Genomic DNA, 17,817 nt, shown 5'->3' with positions numbered 1-17,817 from the left:
TGACAGACACCCCCTAGGCACTTCTCTGAGTTTCAGCTAGCCTTTGTTACCAACAGGGTGGTCCTAAAGCCCAGAGACAATTGCTAGTAGAATGAAGTGGTGTGGTAACAAAATAGCGCTACCCAGTAGCTCACATATAACACATTTAATCCAGTAATAAAATAAAATACATGACATACATTAAAATTGGGATAGGTGTTCCATCAAAATATTGGTACAAGTTGGCATTTGTACAAGCAAGGAGTCCTGCCGGAAAGGTTGAAGCGGAGCTGCAGGTGACGATGGAGTGCAGAGTAGTCCAGACTTACCCTGCACAAGCTCCCAGATCTTAAAAGTCCTTAATTTTCCTGTGGTATCCCTGGAGGTGCTGGCTCCGACGCATTTCGGAACTTTGATCTTACCTTGAAAAAGGAACATCAAAGTTCCTTGAGTCTGGACTACTCTGCACTCCATCGGACCTGCATCTCCCCTTCAACCTTTCCGATAGGACTCTTTGCTTGTACAAATGCTAACTTGTACCAATATTTTGATGGGACACCTATCCCAATTTTAATATATGTTATGTATTTTATTTTATTTCTGGATTAAATGTGTTATATGTGAGCTACTGGGTAGTGCCATTTTGTTACCACACCACTCCATTTTGCAGGGTATGCCGTCCTTTGCACGTCTCACCCCTTACTTTCACTTTTAAGACACAAATACATTTACCCAGATACTGTGCTCATGCTGGTTGGACACAGATAGCCAACCCAATTTGCTGGATAGATATAGATGGCCAGAATGTCCAGATTAGAGATGTGCGACAGGCACTTTTCGTGTTTTGTGTTTTGGTTTTGGTTCTGGTTCCATACTCGTGTTTTGGATCTGGATTGGTTTTGCCAAAACCACCTTTTCGTGTTTTGGTTTTGGTTTTGAATCTGGATGATTTTGTTTTAAACATAAAAACAGCTAAAATCACAGAATTTGGGGGTAATTTTGATCCTACGGTATTATTAACCTCAATAACATTCATTTCCACTCATTTCCAGTCTATTCTGAATGTCTCACATTATTGTTTTTATGCCTAAAAGATTCACTGAGGTAGCTGTATGACTAAGCTAAGTGATACAAGTGTGCTGCACAAACACCTGGCCAATCTAGGAGTGGCACTGCAGTGGCAGATAGGATGGCAGATTTAAAAAGTAGGCCCCAAACAGCACATCATGCAAAGAAGAAAAAGAGGTGCAATGAGGTAGCTGTATGACTAAGCTAAGCGACACAAGTGTGCGGCACAAACACCTGGCCCATCTAGGAGCGGCACTGCAGTTGCAGACAGGATGGCACTTAAAAAAACTAGGCCCCAAACAGCACATCACATGGGACGTGCTGGAATTTGCCAAGATGTAATACACGCACAATATTGGTGACACAGGAGAGCGTACCCCTAAACCCCACACACACACAGCAAAGCCTGTAAAATTAATTTGGATAATAATAACCCTTTTATTTGGAGATATTATAATAATATGCAGCACAGGCGAGCGTTCTTCTACACCACACAGGGCAAACCCTGTGTGAAGATACGGATTCTCTGATCACTCAGGTAAACAGTTTAGTAAAGTGGCAAATGCCCTTTATTGTAAATATACACACACAGTACACAATAACATTAACAATTGTAAGCCAGGATGGTATCTTACTTACTAAGTCCCCACAGTAGTTTAGGATTACAGTCTCCTGATGTCACATGCCAGCAGTAGTTCTGTGTCCATAATGCATCCAGACACATTCCTTACTCAGCACACTGGAAGCGCTATCCTACCAGAAGCTTTTAGAAGCAATCCACCTCATTCCTCTCAGGTCAAGAACTCCACTCTCTCTGTCAAAATAGCCCCTTTTTGTTATCCTCAAACCTTTGTCTGTCCTACCATAAGGCGACACCTTCTGGCTCTGTATTGGGTGGGTTACATTAAAGGGGCTGACTACAGAACACTTTCAGATAGACCTCCTTTCACATGTCCAGGCATGTCCTCTAGGCCACAATAGATGTTAACTAAATTAACCTTACTTAATTAATCTGATTGTGTAACCTGGAATCCATTGTGTGGGGAAGAATGAGGGAGTGTATGGACTGACATCTGAGACTGGCTGTATCTCCAACAGCAAACAAACAGGTTATCAGAGCAGTCACATGGGGGGCAGAGCCGGCCCTAACCAATATGATGCCCTAGGCAATATTTTGGCTGGTGCCCCCCAGCACCACCACTGGTTCCGCTTCTGACCTTGCACCTCTTTCCCAGCACCATCAACCCTCACCCATAGCAGTCCTTATTTTGGTGTTTGTACTCCCTATACTTTAAATAGGAACAGTTCGCACATTTGGCGCACAGCCCAAAAAGGGGTGTGTTTTTGCTAGCAAGGGCATGGCCACACAATAGTAATCCCAATTCCAATTACCCCACACAGTACTGCAACTTTATTCACATTTGATCATGCGATAGTGTCTATAATTCATATTACATCTCACAGTAGTATCACTTTACCTTATAAACGTTACTCCTCACAGTAGAGCCCCTTATTCACATTCCATACACTGAATTGCTCCATATTCACATTACCCCACACCCTATTGCTCTTTATTCATATTAGACGACACAGTAGTGCCCTTTCTATACGCAACGCCACATAGTAGAGAACCTTATACACATAATGCCACACATTAGTAATGCATTTATACACATAATTCCACACAGTAATGCCCTTTACACATTACTAATGTCCTTATAAACTAGTGATGAGCGGGTTCGGTTCCTCGGAATCCGAACCCCCCCGAACTTCAGCCTTTTTACACGGGTCCGAGGCAGACTCGGATCTTCCCGCCTTGCTCGGTTAACCCGAGCGCGCCCGAACGTCATCATCCCGCTGTCGGATTCTCGCGAGGCTCGGATTCTATCGCGAGACTCGGATTCTATATAAGGAGCCACGCGTCGCCGCCATTTTCACACGTGCATTGAGATTCATAGGGGGAGGACGTGGCTGGCGTCCTCTCCATTTAGATTAGAAGAGAGAGAGTGAGAGTGAGACACTTGATTTACTGGAGCTTAGGAGTACTACTCAGAGAGTGCAGAGTTTACTAGTGACTGACCAGTGACCACCAGTGCAGTTTTATTATATTATTATTTATATAATCCGTTCTCTGCCTGAAAAAAAACGATACACAGTGACACAGTAACAGTATACCATATCTGTGCTCAGCCTCAGTGTGCTGCATCATCTATGTATATCTGACTGTGCTGAGTGCTCAGTGCTCACACAGCTTAATTGTGGGGGAGACTGGGGAGCAGTAGCAGGAGTACATATTATTTAACAGTGCACACTTTTGCTGCCAGAGTGCCACTGCCAGTGTGACTGACCAGTGACCACTGTCTGACCACCAGTATATTGTGATTGTCTGCCTGAAAAAGTTAAACACTCGTCGTGTGGTGTTTTTATTCTATAAACGCATTCTGCTGACAGTGTCCAGCAGGTCCGTCATTAATTATATAATAAATACCTGTCCGGCTGCAGTAGTGATATATATATGTGACAAACCAGGTAAGTATCGGGTTTGGACGGATATAATGATTGGTGGAGTTACCTTTTTATTCCTGCCGCCTGGACCTTTAGCAGTATAGAACTTTGCTGAGAGGTGTGTTGGACAACTCCTAAGAAATAACCGTTGCCTTTAGTTGCTTGGAATTAATTTAAATTTATTGATATAGCAATGGTGCTTAAGAAATTCCTTGTAAGTTAAATAAGTATTAATTCAATAAACCATCACAATACGGTTTCATTGTCAACAGAATAATTAACTTTACAGTTAGTAACCGTGTTTATTACACTATTCCGCCTGTAAACAAATGGATACCCAACTTTCTCTAATAACATGCCGGTTATAAGTGAATACAAGCATAAAACATATGGTAAAACTCTAACAGACCAGTATTGCTGGTTAAATGTACGTACTACAACTTTGTAAGATTAGTACATGAATCACGTCCCCGGTACTCCCCAAGTCTGACTTCACAATGCAGTTCAATTGGGTACTACTTTTATCATGTTAATTGAACTTGTCCTTAACGATGGACGAATACAGTTACCACTTTAATATGGGTGATGTCCCTCAGTGGATCTATCACAATTAATTCCCATCCAAGCTATAGTCTCTCGTTCAGAATTTACTGTTGAGATCTGTAAAACGCCCTGTGAGTGTCTTAATGAAGGTATGTATTAGTCACTCCATTACCAAGTCACTGGTATTCCTCTCTCACTGGGTGGACATGCACATCTATGTAACTTGACGGATTCAGTTCATTCTCCTGACTTTAGGACGTATTACACTGACTCCCTCTCTTTGTTGTTAGCATAGTAGGGTAGCAGAGACTTGATTCCTGACGGAAATGTGATAGCTCTTAACTGCAATACAATCTCCTCTCCTATCGACGCTTACTAGTTGTGTTGATTGCTGCCTCCGGACTACTATATGAACGTGTTGAATCAATGCTGAATTACACTGCAGTGTGTCTTTTACTACTTTTCAGTCTGTTTAATAAGTGCACTTATTGCTATTTGCAGGTAGCTTGACTCTCTGTGTGATGTGCCTGCTTGGAGTTGTAGGATTAATAAAGTTAAGGTACCTTTCCTATATTCTCAGCTGTGGCTGACTCTTTGTTTCTTTTTATTATAGATGGCTCAGCCTCCCTGGCCGTCACTCACCAACAGGCCGCTCCTCTCCTCTCCCTCTGGATCTCTGCGTCACTGCCAGACGCCTCAGCTCAGCTCCTCACCACCGCCGCTGGAGGCTTGCGTCCCCGGTCACGCCGGCGTGGATTTTCCGCTCACTGCTGCCGAGGGAGAGCTCACATCGCTACTGCTGCTGGGTGCCAAACACCGGGTGAGAGTCGCTGATCGCGAAGGGAGACCAAACCCTGTCCTCCAGCTCCGTAGTCTTACAGCGCTTCCCCTGCTTCGTTAGCTCAGTCCCTCTCTCATCCGTTGCTCAACTGCCAACTGACCACTCCTCACTCCCCTTCACCTCCTTTCCCCGAGTCCCCGTATCCTTCCGCCGGGACCCAACAGTTTTATTCTCGTGCAGGGCCAGTCTCTCTCCATATCCCCCATGTGCGGGTCCCCCCAGACTATTGTTCATGCAGCACAGATTTTTAGATACAATAAATTCAATACAATAAATACAATAAATTTAGATACAATAAATTCACTGCCCAGTGGGTGACAACAATACCACTATATTTACTACCGTGGTGCATAATTATCATCTTCACAGAAGTGGGGCACCACATATATATATTTTTTATATCATTATCATCCAGTCTATATTTGCAGCAGACGCAGTACGGTAGTCCACGGCTGTAGCTACCTCTGTGTCGGCAGTCGCTCGTCCATCCATAATTGTATACCACCTACCTGTGGTGTTTTTTTTTTCTATCTTCTTGATACTAGTAGCTTACTTTAGGAGTCTGCAGTGCTGCTGACAGTGTCCAGCAGGTCCGTCATTATAATATATACCTGTCCGGCTGCAGTAGTGATATATATATATATTTTTTATATCATTATCATCCAGTCTATATTAGCAGCAGATGCAGTACGGTAGTCCACGGCTGTAGCTACCTCTGTGTCGGCAGTCACTCGTGCATCCATAATTGTATACCACCTACCTGTGGTGTTTTTTTTTTTTTTTCTATCTTCTTGATACTACTAGTAGCTTACTTTAGGAGTCTGCAGTGCTGCTGACAGTGTCCAGCAGGTCCGTCATTATAATATATACCTGTCCGGCTGCAGTAGTGATATATATATATTTTTAATATCATTATCATCCAGTCTATATTAGCAGCAGACGCAGTACGGTAGTCCACGGCTGTAGCTACCTCTGTGTCGGCAGTCGCTCGTGCATCCATAATTGTATACCACCTACCTGTGGTGTGTTTTTTTTTCTATCTTCTTGATACTAGTAGCTTACTTTAGGAGTCTGCAGTGCTGCTGACAGTGTCCAGCAGGTCCGTCATTATGATATATATACCTGTCCGGCTGCAGTAGTGATATATATATTTTTTTTATATAATTATCATCCAGTCTATATTAGCAGCAGACGCAGTACGGTAGTCCACGACTGTAGCTACCTCTGTGTCGGCAGTCGCTCGTGCATCCATAATTGTATACCACCTACCTGTGGTGTTGTTGTTTTTTTTCTATCTTCTTGATACTACTAGTAGCTTACTTTAGGAGTCTGCAGTGCTGCTGACAGTGTCCAGCAGGTCCGTCATTATATAATATATACCTGTCCGGCTGCAGTAGTGATATATACATATTTTTTATATCATTATCATCCAGTCTATATTAGCAGCAGACGCAGTACGGTAGTCCACGGCTGTAGCTACCTCTGTGTCGGCAGTCGCTCGTCCATCCATAAGTATACTAGTATCCATCCATCTCCATTGTTTACCTGAGGTGCCTTTTAGTTGTGCCTATTAAAATATGGAGAACAAAAATGTTGAGGTTCCAAAAATAGGGAAAGATCAAGATCGACTTCCACCTCGTGCTGAAGCTGCTACCACTAGTCATGGCCGAGACGATGAAATGCCATCAACGTCGTCTGCCAAGGCCGATGTACAATGTCATAGTACAGAGCATGTAAAATCCAAAACACCAAATATCAGTAAAAAAAGGATTCAAAAATCTAAAATAAAATTGTCGGAGGAGAAGCGTAAACTTGCCAATATGCCATTTACCACACGGAGTGGCAAGGAACGGCTGAGGCCCTGGCCTATGTTCATGGCTAGTGGTTCAGCTTCACATGAGGATGGAAGCACTCAGCCTCTCGCTAGAAAAATGAAAAGACTCAAGCTGGCAAAAGCACAGCAAAGAACTGTGCGTTCTTCGAAATCCCAAATCCACAAGGAGAGTCCAATTGTGTCGGTTGCGATGCCTGACCTTCCCAACACTGGACGTGAAGAGCATGCGCCTTCCACCATTTGCACGCCCCCTGCAAGTGCTGGAAGGAGCACCCGCAGTCCAGTTCCTGATAGTCAGATTGAAGATGTCAGTGTTGAAGTACACCAGGATGAGGAGGATATGGGTGTTGCTGGTGCTGGGGAGGAAATTGATCAGGAGGATTCTGATGGTGAGGTTTTTGTTTAAGTCAGGCACCCGGGGAGATACCTGTTGTCCGTGGGAGGAATATGGCCATTGACATGCCTGGTGGAAATACCAAAAAAATCAGCTCTTCGGTGTGGAAGTATTTCACCAGAAATGCGGACAACAGGTGTCAAGCCGTGTGTTGCCTTTGTCAAGCTGTAATAAGTAGGGGTAAGGACGTTAACCACCTCGGAACATCCTCCCTTATACGTCACTTGCAGCACATTCATCATAAGTCAGTGACAAGTTCAAAAACTTTGGGCGACAGCGGAAGCAGTCCACTGACCAGTAAATCCCTTCCTCTTGTAACCAAGCTCACACAAAACACCCCACCAACTCCCTCAGTGTCAATTTCCTCCTTACCCAGGAAAGCCAATAGTCCTGCAGGCCATGTCACTGGCAAGTCTGACGAGTCCTCTCCTGCCTGGGATTCCTCCGATGCATCCTTGAGTGTAATGCCTACTGCTGCTGGCGCTGCTGTTGTTGCTGCTGGGAGTCGATCGTCATTCCAGAGGGGAAGTCGGAAGACCACTTGTACTACTTCCAGTAAGCAATTGACTGTCCAACAGTCCTTTGCGAGGAAGATGAAATATCACAGCAGTCATCCTGCTGCAAAGCGGATAACTGAGGCCTTGACAACTATGTTGGTGTTAGACGTGCGTCCGGTATCCGCCGTTAGTTCACAGGGAACTAGACAATTTCTTGAGGTAGTGTGCCCCCGTTACCAAATACCATCTAGGTTCCACTTCTATAGGCAGGCGATACCGAGAATGTACACGGACGTCAGAAAAAGACTCACCAGTGTCCTAAAAAATGCAGTTGTACCCAATGTCCACTTAACCACGGACATGTGGACAAGTGGAGCAGGGCAGACTCAGGACTACATGACTGTGACAGCCCACTGGGTAGATGTATTGCCTCCCACCGCAAGAACAGCAGCGGCGGCACCAGTAGCAGGATCTCTCAAACGCCAGCTCGTTCCTAGGCAGGCTACGCTTTGTATCACTGCTTTCCAGAATACGCACACAGCTGAAAACCTCTTACGGCAACTGAGGAAGATCATCGCAGAATGGCTTACCCCAAATGGACTCTCCTGTGGATTTGTGGCATCGGACAACGCCAGCAATATTGTGTGTGCATTAAATCTGGGCAAATTCCAGCATGTCCCATGTTTTGCACATACCTTGAATTTGGTGGTGCAGAATTATTTAAAAAACGACAGGGGCGTGCAAGAGATGCTGTCGGTGGCCAGAAGAATTGCGGGCCACTTTCGGCGTGCAGGCGTCGCATACAGAAGACTGGAGCACCACCAAAAAAACCTGAACCTGCCCTGCCATCATCTGAAGCAAGAGGTGGTAACGAGGTGGAATTCAACCCTCTATATGCTTCAGAGGATGGAGGAGCAGCAAAAGGCCATTCAAGCCTATACATCTGGCCACGATATAGGCAAAGGAGGTGGAATGCACCTGTCTCAAGCGCAGTGGAGAATGATTTCAACGTTGTGCAAGGTTCTGCAACCTTTTGAACTTGCCACACGTGAAGTCAGTTCAGACACTGCCAGCCTGAGTCAGGTCATTCCCCTCATCAGGCTTTTGCAGAAGAAGCTGGAGACATTGAAGGAGGAGCTAACACAGAGCGATTCCGCTAGCTTGTGGGACTTGTGGATGGAGCCCTTAATTCGCTTAACAAGGATTCACGGGTGGTCAATCTGTTGAAATCAGAGCACTACATTTTGGCCACCGTGCTCGATCCTAGATTTAAAACCTACCTTGGATCTCTCTTTCCGGCAGACACAAGTCTGCAGGGGTTCAAAGAAATGCTGGTGAGAAAATTGTCAAGTCAAGCGGAACGCGACCTGTCAACATCTCCTCCTTCACATTCTCCCGCAATTGGGGGTGTGAGGAAAAGGCTCAGAATTCCGAGCCCACCCGCTGGCGGTGATGCAGGGCAGTCTGATGCTGACATCTGGTCCGGACTGAAGGACCTGCCAACGATTACTGACATGTCGTCTACTGTCACTGCATATGATTCTGTCACCATTGAAAGAATGGTGGAGGATTATATGAGTGACCGCATCCAAGTAGGCACGTCAGACAGTCCGTACGTATACTGGCAGGGAAAAGAGGCAATTTGGAGGCCCTTGCACAAACTGGCTTTATTCTACCTAAGTTGCCCTCCCTCCAGTGTGTACTCCGAAAGAGTGTTTAGTGCCGCCGCTCACCTTGTCAGCAATCGGCGTACGAGGCTACTTCCAGAAAATGTGGAGAAGATGATGTTCATTAAAATGAATTATAATCAATTACTCCTTGGAGACATTCACCAGCAGCAATTGCCTCCAGAAAGTACACAGGGATCTGAGATGGTGGATTCCAGTGGGGACGAATTAATAATCTGTGAGGAGGGGGATGTACACAGTGAAAGGGGTGATGAATCGGAGGATGATGATGAGGTGGACATCTTGCCTCTGTAGAGCCAGTTTGTGCAAGGGGAGATTGATTGCTTCTTTTTTGGTGGGGGTCCAAAACCAACCCGTCATTTCAGTCACAGTCGTGTGGCAGACCCTGTCACTGAAATGATGGGTTGGTTAAAGTGTGCATGTCCTGTTTATACAACATAAGGGTGGGTGGGAGGGCCCAAGGACAATTCCATCTTGCACCTCTTTTTTCTTTTTTTCTTCTTTGCGTCATGTGCTTTTTGGGGAGTGTTTTTTTGAAGGGCCAGCCTGCGTGACACTGCAGTGCCACTCCTAGATGGGCCAGGTGTTTGTGTCGGCCACTTGGGTCGCTGAGCTTAGTCATCCAGCGACCACGGTGCAAATTTTAGGACTAAAAATAATATTGTGAGGTGTGAGGTGTTCAGAATAGACTGAAAATGAGTGGAAATTATGGTTATTGAGGTTAATAATACTTTGGGATCAAAATGACCCCCAAATTCTATGATTTAAGCTGTTTTTTTAGGGTTTTTAAAAAAAAAAAACCGAATCCAAAACACACCCGAATCCGACAAAAAAAATTCGGTGAGGTTTTGCCAAAACGCGTTCGAACCCAAAACACGGCCGCGGAACCGAACCCAAAACCAAAACACAAAACCCGAAAAATTTCAAGTGCACATCCCTATTATAAACATAATGCGTCTTAAACATTATGACAACCTTTATTAATGCCCTTTTACACGTAATGTCCCTTACATATATGCTGAACAATTTTAATGCCCTTATACACATAATGACACACATAGTGCCCCCTACACATTTGCTGCTCATTATTAGTGCCCCTATACACATAATGACACACATACAGTAGTACCCTGTTACACATATGCCACACATTATTAATACCCTTATACACATAATGACACACATAGTGCCCCTTTCACATATGTTGCACATTATTAATGCATTTTTACATGACACACATAATGCTCCTTACACATATTCCGAACACTACTGCACAACCAACCCACTCACATGCACACAGCACTCACACTGCCACTAACACTGTGACCTCTGCCTCTGCTTAGATGTCCTCATAAATCTTGCCTCAATGCTAACGTCGGGCACCTTTTTTTATGAAAATGCATCTTACTTGCATTGCTGTGTGGCTAGGATGCACAAGTAGCTTCTGCTGATTAAAATTATATGCAGCATGCCTATATACAGTGTGATACTGTGGCTGTATCTGCATATGAAATGCTACACACAGAATATAGGCATGCCGCATATCATTTTAATCAGCAGAAGCTGCTGATGCCCCTAGGCATATCAGATGCCCTAGGCAATTGCCTAGTTTGCCTATGCCTATGGCCGGCTCTGCATGGGGGTAGTGATTGCACCAGAAATTTTTCGGGTTTTGTGTTTTGGTTTTGGATTCGGTTCCGCGGCCGTGTTTTGTATTCGCACGCATTTTGGCAAAACCTCCCTGAAATTTTTTTGTCGGATTCGGGTGTGTTTTGAATTTGGGTGTTTTTTTTACAAAAAAACCCTCAAAAACTGCTTAAATCATAGAATTTGGGGGTCATTTTAATCCCATAGTATTATTAACCTCAATAACCATAATTTACACTCATTTCCAGTCTATTCTGAACACCTCACAATATTATTTTTAGTCCTAAAATTTGCACCGAGGTCGCTGGATGACTAAGCTAAGCGACCCAAGTGGCCGACACAAACACCTGGCCCATCTAGGAGTGGCACTGCAGTGTCAGACAGGATGGCACTTCAAAAAAATAGTCCCCAAACAGCACATGATGCAAAGAAAAAAAGAGGCGCAATGATGTAGCTGTGTAACTAAGCTAAGCGACCCAAGTGGCCGACACAAACACCAGGTCCATCTAGGAGTGGCACTGCAGTGTCAGACAGGATGGCACTTCAAAAAAATAGTTCCCAAACAGCACATGATGCAAAGAAAAAAAGAGGCGCAATGAGGTAGCTGTGTGACTAAGCTAAGCGACCCAAGTGGCCGACACAAACATCTGGCCCATCTAGGAGTGGCACTGCAGTGTCAGACAAGATGGCACTTCAAAAAAATAGTCCCCAAACAGCACCTGATGCAAAGAAAAAAAGAGGCGCAATGAGGTAGCTCAGTGACTAAGCTAAGCGACCCAAGTGGCCGACACAAACATCTGGCCCATCTAGGAGTGGCACTGCAGTGTCAGACAAGATGGCACTTCAAAAAAATAGTCCCCAAACAGCACATGATGCAAAGAAAAAAAGAGGCGCAATGAGGTAGCTGTGTGACTAAGCTAAGCGACCCAAGTGGCCGTCACAAACACCTGGCCCATCTAGGAGTGGCACTGCAGTGTCAGACAGGAAGGCACTTCAAAAAAATAGTCCCCAAACAGCACATGATGCAAAGAAAAAAAGAGGCGCAATGAGGTAGCTGTGTGACTAAGCTAAGCGACCCAAGTGGCCGACACAAACACCCGGCCCATCTAGGAGTGTCATAGCAGTGTCAGACAGGATGGCACTTCAAAAAAATAGTCCCCAAACAGCACATGATGCAAAAAAAGAGGCGCAATGAGGTAGCTGTGTGACTAAGCTAAGCGACCCAAGTGGCCGACACAAACACCTGGCCCATCTAGGAGTGGCACTGCAGTGTCAGACAGGATGGCACTTCAAAAAAATAGTCCCCAAACAGCACATGATGCAAAGAAAAAAAGAGGCGCAATGAGGTAGCTGTGTGACTAAACTAAGCGACCCAAGTGGCCGACACAAACACCTGGCCCATCTAGGAGTGTCACAGCAGTGTCAGACAGAATGGCACTTCAAAAAAATAGTCCCCAAACAGCACATGATGCAAAGAAAAAAAGAGGCGCAATGAGGTAGCTGTGTGACTAAGCTAAGCGACCCAAGTGGCCGACACAAACACCTGGCCCATCTAGGAGTGGCACTGCAGTGTCAGACAGGATGGCACTTCAAAAAAACAGTCCCCAAACAGCACATGATGCAAAGAAATAAAGAGGCGCAATGAGATAGCTGTGTGACTAAGCTACGCGACCCAAGTGGCCGACACAAACACCTGGCCCATCTAGGAGTGGCACTGCAGTGTCAGACAGGATGACACTTCAAGAAAATAGTCCCCAAACAGCACATGATGCAAAAAAAGAGGCGCAATGAGGTAGCTGTGTGACTAAGCTAAGCGACCCAAGTGGCCGATACAAACACCTGGCCCATCTAGGAGTGGCACTGCAGTGTCAGACAGGATGGCACTTCAAAAAAATAGTCCCCAAACTGCACATGATGCAAAGAAAAAAAGAGGCGCAATGAGGTAGCTGTGTGACTAAACTAAGCGACCCAAGTGGCCGACACAAACACCTGGCCCATCTAGGAGTGTCACTGCAGTGTCAGACAGGATGGCACTTCAAAAAAATAGTCCCCAAACAGCACATGATGCAAAAAAAGAGGCGCAATGAGGTAGCTGTGTTACTAAGCTAAGCGACCCAAGTGGCCGACACAAATACCTGGCCCATCTAGTAGTGGCACTGCAGTGTCAGACAGGATGGCACTTCAAAAAAATAGTCCCCAAACAGCACATGATGCAAAGAAAAAAAGAGGCGCAATGAGGTAGCTGTGTGACTAAGCTAAGCAACCCAAGTGGCCGACACAAACACCTGGCCCAACTAGGAGTGGCACTGCAGTGTCAGACAGGATGGCACTTCAAAAAAATAGTCCCCAAACAGCACATGATGCAAAGAAAAAAAGAGGCGTAATGAGGTAGCTGTGTGACTAAGCTAAGCGACCCAAGTGGCCGACACAAACACCTGGCCCATCTAGGAGTGTCACTGCAGTGTCAGACAGGATGGCACTTCAAAAAAATAGTACCCAAACAGCACATGATGCAAAAAAAGAGGCGCAATGAGGTAGCTGTGTTACTAAGCTAAGCGACCCAAGTGGCCGACACAAACACCTGGCCCATCTAGTAGTGGCACTGCAGTGTCAGACAGGATGGCACTTCAAAAAAATAGTCCCCAAACAGCACATGATGCAAAGAAAAAAAGAGGCGCAATGAGGTAGCTGTGTGACTAAGCTAAGCGACCCAAGTGGCCGACACAAACACCTGGCCCATCTAGGAGTGGCACTGTAGTGTCAGACAGGATGGCACTTCAAAAAAATAGTCCCCAAACAGCACATGATGCAAAGAAAAAAGAGGCGCAATGAGGCAGCTGTGTGACTAAGCTAAGCGACCCAAGTGGCCGACACAAACACCTGGCCCATCTAGGAGTGGCACTGCAGTGTCAGACAGGATGGCACTTCAAAAAATAGTCCCCAAACAGCACATGATGCAATTAAAAATTAAAGAAAAAAGCGGTGCAAGATGGAATTGTCCTTGGGCCCTCCCACCCACCCTTTTGTTGTATAAACAGGACATGCACACTTTAACAAACCCATCATTTAAGTGACAGGGTCTGCCACACAACTGTGACTGAAATGCCTGTTTGTTTTGGGCCCCCTCCAAAAAAGAAGCAATCAATCTCTCCTTGCACAAACTGGCTCTACAGAGGCAAGATGTTCACCTCCTCCTCATCGTCCGATTCCTCACCCCTTTCACTGTTTACATCCCTCTCCTCACAGATTATTAATTCATCCCCACTGGAATCCACCATCTCAGGTCCCTGTGTACTTTCTGGAGGCAATTGCTGGTGAATGTCTCCACGGAAGAATTGATTATAGATCATTTTGATGAACATCATCTTCTCCACATTTTCTGGAAGTAACCTCGTACGCCGATTGCTGACAAGGTGAGCGGCTGCACTAAACACTCTTTCAGAGTACACACTGGAGGGTGGGCAACTTAGGTAAAATAAAGCCAGTTTCTGCAAGGGCCTCCAAATTGCCTCTTTTTCCTGCCAGTATACGTACGGACTGTCTGACGTGCCTACTTGGATGCGGTCACTCATATAATCCTCCACCATTCTGTACCGTACTGCTATATAGTATATACTGGTGGTCAGCAAACTGTGCAAAACTGAAATGCACCACAGGTATGGATGGATAGTATACTTGACGACACAGAGGTAGGTAGAGCAGTGGCCTACTGTACCGTACTGTTATATATTATATACTGGTGGTCAGCAAACTGTGCAAAACTGAAATGCACCACAGGTATGGATGGATAGTATACTTGACGAAACAGAGGTAGGTAGAGCAGTGGCCTACTGTACCGTACTGCTATATATTATATATTGGTGGTCAGCAAACTGTGCAAAAGTGAAATGCACCACAGGTATGGATGGATAGTATACTTGACGACACAGAGGTAGGTAGAGCAGTGGCCTACTGTACCGTACTGCTATATATTATATACTGGTGGTCAGCAAACTGTGCAAAACTGAAATGCACCACAGGTATGGATGGATAGTATATTTGACGACACAGAGATAGGTAGAGCAGTGGCCTACTGTACCGTACTGCTATATATTATATACTGGTGGTCAGCAAACTGTGCAAAACTGAAATGCACCACAGGTATGGATGTATAGTATACTTGACGACACAGAGGTATGTAGAGCAGTGGCCTACTGTACCATACTGCTATATATTATATACTGGTGGTCAGCAAACTGTGCAAAACTGAAATGCACCACAGGTATGGATGGGATAGTATACTTGACGACACAGAGCTAGAGCAGTGGACTACTGTACCGTACTGCTATATATATAGTTATACTGGTGGTCAGCAAAATTCTGCACTGTCCTCCTACTATATACTACAATGCAGCACAGATATGGAGCATTTTTCAGGCAGAGAACGTATAATACTGGTGGTCACTGGTCAGCAAAACTCTGCACTGTCCTCCTACTATATAATACTGCTGGTCCCCAGTCCCCACAATAAAGCAATTAGCACACTGAGCACAGATATTTGCAGCACACTGAGCATAGATATGGAGCTCAGCGCGACGTGTGTACGCCAAGTACGTACCACGTGCGGGACTCTGTACGCAAATAGCGTACAAAGTGCGTAGCACGTGTATCCAGTCTAGCGGCCATAGCGGCTCCACGGTAATAGTGTATCTAGAGGTATAGCTTTTCGGTCTAAGATAATATCGACATTATCAATTGGGAGCTCGTCCAGTTTTTCCTCATACCCACAGCCTAGCAGCGTACAGCAGACTTTATCTATCAGTAAAGGGCGGGAAGGTATCCCACACAAACCTTCTCCTGGTTGGTGGATACACTAGTGCTGATAAGATAAGCGTCTGCTCTGCAAGGTTTGTTGGGATGCTGGTGGAATCCGGAAGGTAAGAACGCAAAGCTATTTTTAAAGTCTGTGAATTTCTGTTTGGCGCAAAATGCGCACACAATACACGCATACACCTGTATTTTGTACTCTGCATATCTGATCATATTGTTGCAAAACAAGGTTCAAATGAGTCATATTGTGTTTGATTCAGATTAGATTGCTTATCTGTTAAGTAGGGTAAAAGTACATTTAAAAGTTGCTGCAAATGCCTTGATATAGTGTTTTTTTTAAACTCAGGCCTAAAATAACTTCAGGTGCTTGCATGGTGTGTGATTTCTTTGTGACAAAGGAAGCCACATGGTCTGTCCTCCATTTTGGACTAACCACATGGCTTGTCCACCATTTTGTGTAACCCTCAGGGATGTGGAAGGGGGAGGAGCAGCGGCCATGTTGGGAAGGTCATTTTTTCTAAATGGCTGATTTTCACTGCCCGGAATAATCAGCCGTCCTTGGTCAAAAATAAATCACCATTTATGAGTTACCAATGCATTTATTTAACCCATGCCATAGTCAATTACAAATAGTTCCAGATGGGGCTTAATGAAAGTTAATAGTAAGATGAATACTTGATGTAAGAAGTACACACAGATATTAAAAAAAAGTTTTTTTTTCTCTAAGATTCAGTTAACTTTGCTTGCTATAAGATAGCCATTGAAATGCAAATTAACCTGTGTAACTGCTTTTTCCTAAAAGTGAAAAAAAAAAAAAAACACCTTTACAGGCAACCAATAGCACATAGCACTCATATGCAAATTAGAAGCACTTAATGGGTAAATGAGTCTCAGGAGACAAGTGAATGGTACATATATATATAATATTATAATTATGTGTATATTTATATCAGTGTATGTTCTGCAAAATAGCTATCCAATCTGAATCATACCATTTGAATTATTGATGATTATTAGATTCATTTTGACCTGTACTGAAAAAAAAATTGTTGCTATTTAGTTTAAATATAGAGTTAATATTTAAGAAATAAGTGTAAGACGCACATGCAGCCTGGCCTAGTTGTAAAGGTTTATACAGAAGAAACTGTGTGTAGTGTTAAGTGAGCGATTATAGTTAATATCGCTTACATTTATAGAAGTGTGGGATTTGTAGTACTGCGGATGTACGGCCTTTGTACATGTGTCTCGGACAAAGTACGGGACTGCGTACGCTACGTAAAGGCCTACGCATGTGGCGTGTTTACGCTACATGCGTAAAGGGTATGACCGCTAAGTACAAATTACACAATAGCATTGTTTTAGTTTAGGCGCGAGACGGTAGCCACGTGATAATAGCACAAATTGATCAGTTTCCAATATTTAGTTTAAATACCTTCTTTACTGTATCACCTCTGGAACTAAGACTGTTTTATCTGAATGAAAGTTAATTTTCTGTACAGAAAAACCAAAGTGTATATGAGTGAACGAGCGTGAGTGTGCAAACAATAAAGGTTTTGTGGACCCAGGGAATTCGGGATCCCGTAGGAGACCACACCAGGTGAGTGGACACTTGGTGGCGTGAGAGTGGCTTGCTCACGTTAACATTGATTAAGGTACAAAGGACCAAAGTAGAGAACAGCAGACCAAGAGGTCAGCGAAGTCAGAAAACCGCTGACAAAGTCAAGCAAAGCTCTGAATACCGCGGCCTAAAAGGTCAGCAAGGTTTTTGTGTAGAGAGCGCAGCCCAGGTGGTTGGCATAGAACCCATATAGGCCCGTTCAGAAACGCTCTGGCTGAGGTTTCGCAGCCTGAAAAAACGATTCCATTGGTCGTACAGCGGATAAGTAACAGTTTCCTATACGCTGTGCGATTGTACCGCGCGTTAGTGGGTGCAATATTTAGCTCAACGTGATACCCTTTTACGACATTTGCGTAAAATCGCGGGATCAAAGGCTATAAGTGTAGCACACGCA

Source organism: Pseudophryne corroboree, chromosome 4, assembly GCF_028390025.1.
Source record: "Pseudophryne corroboree isolate aPseCor3 chromosome 4, aPseCor3.hap2, whole genome shotgun sequence".
In the NCBI taxonomy this organism is placed as follows: Eukaryota; Metazoa; Chordata; class Amphibia; order Anura; family Myobatrachidae; genus Pseudophryne; species Pseudophryne corroboree.
Note: the sequence above shows the minus strand (reverse complement) of the source record.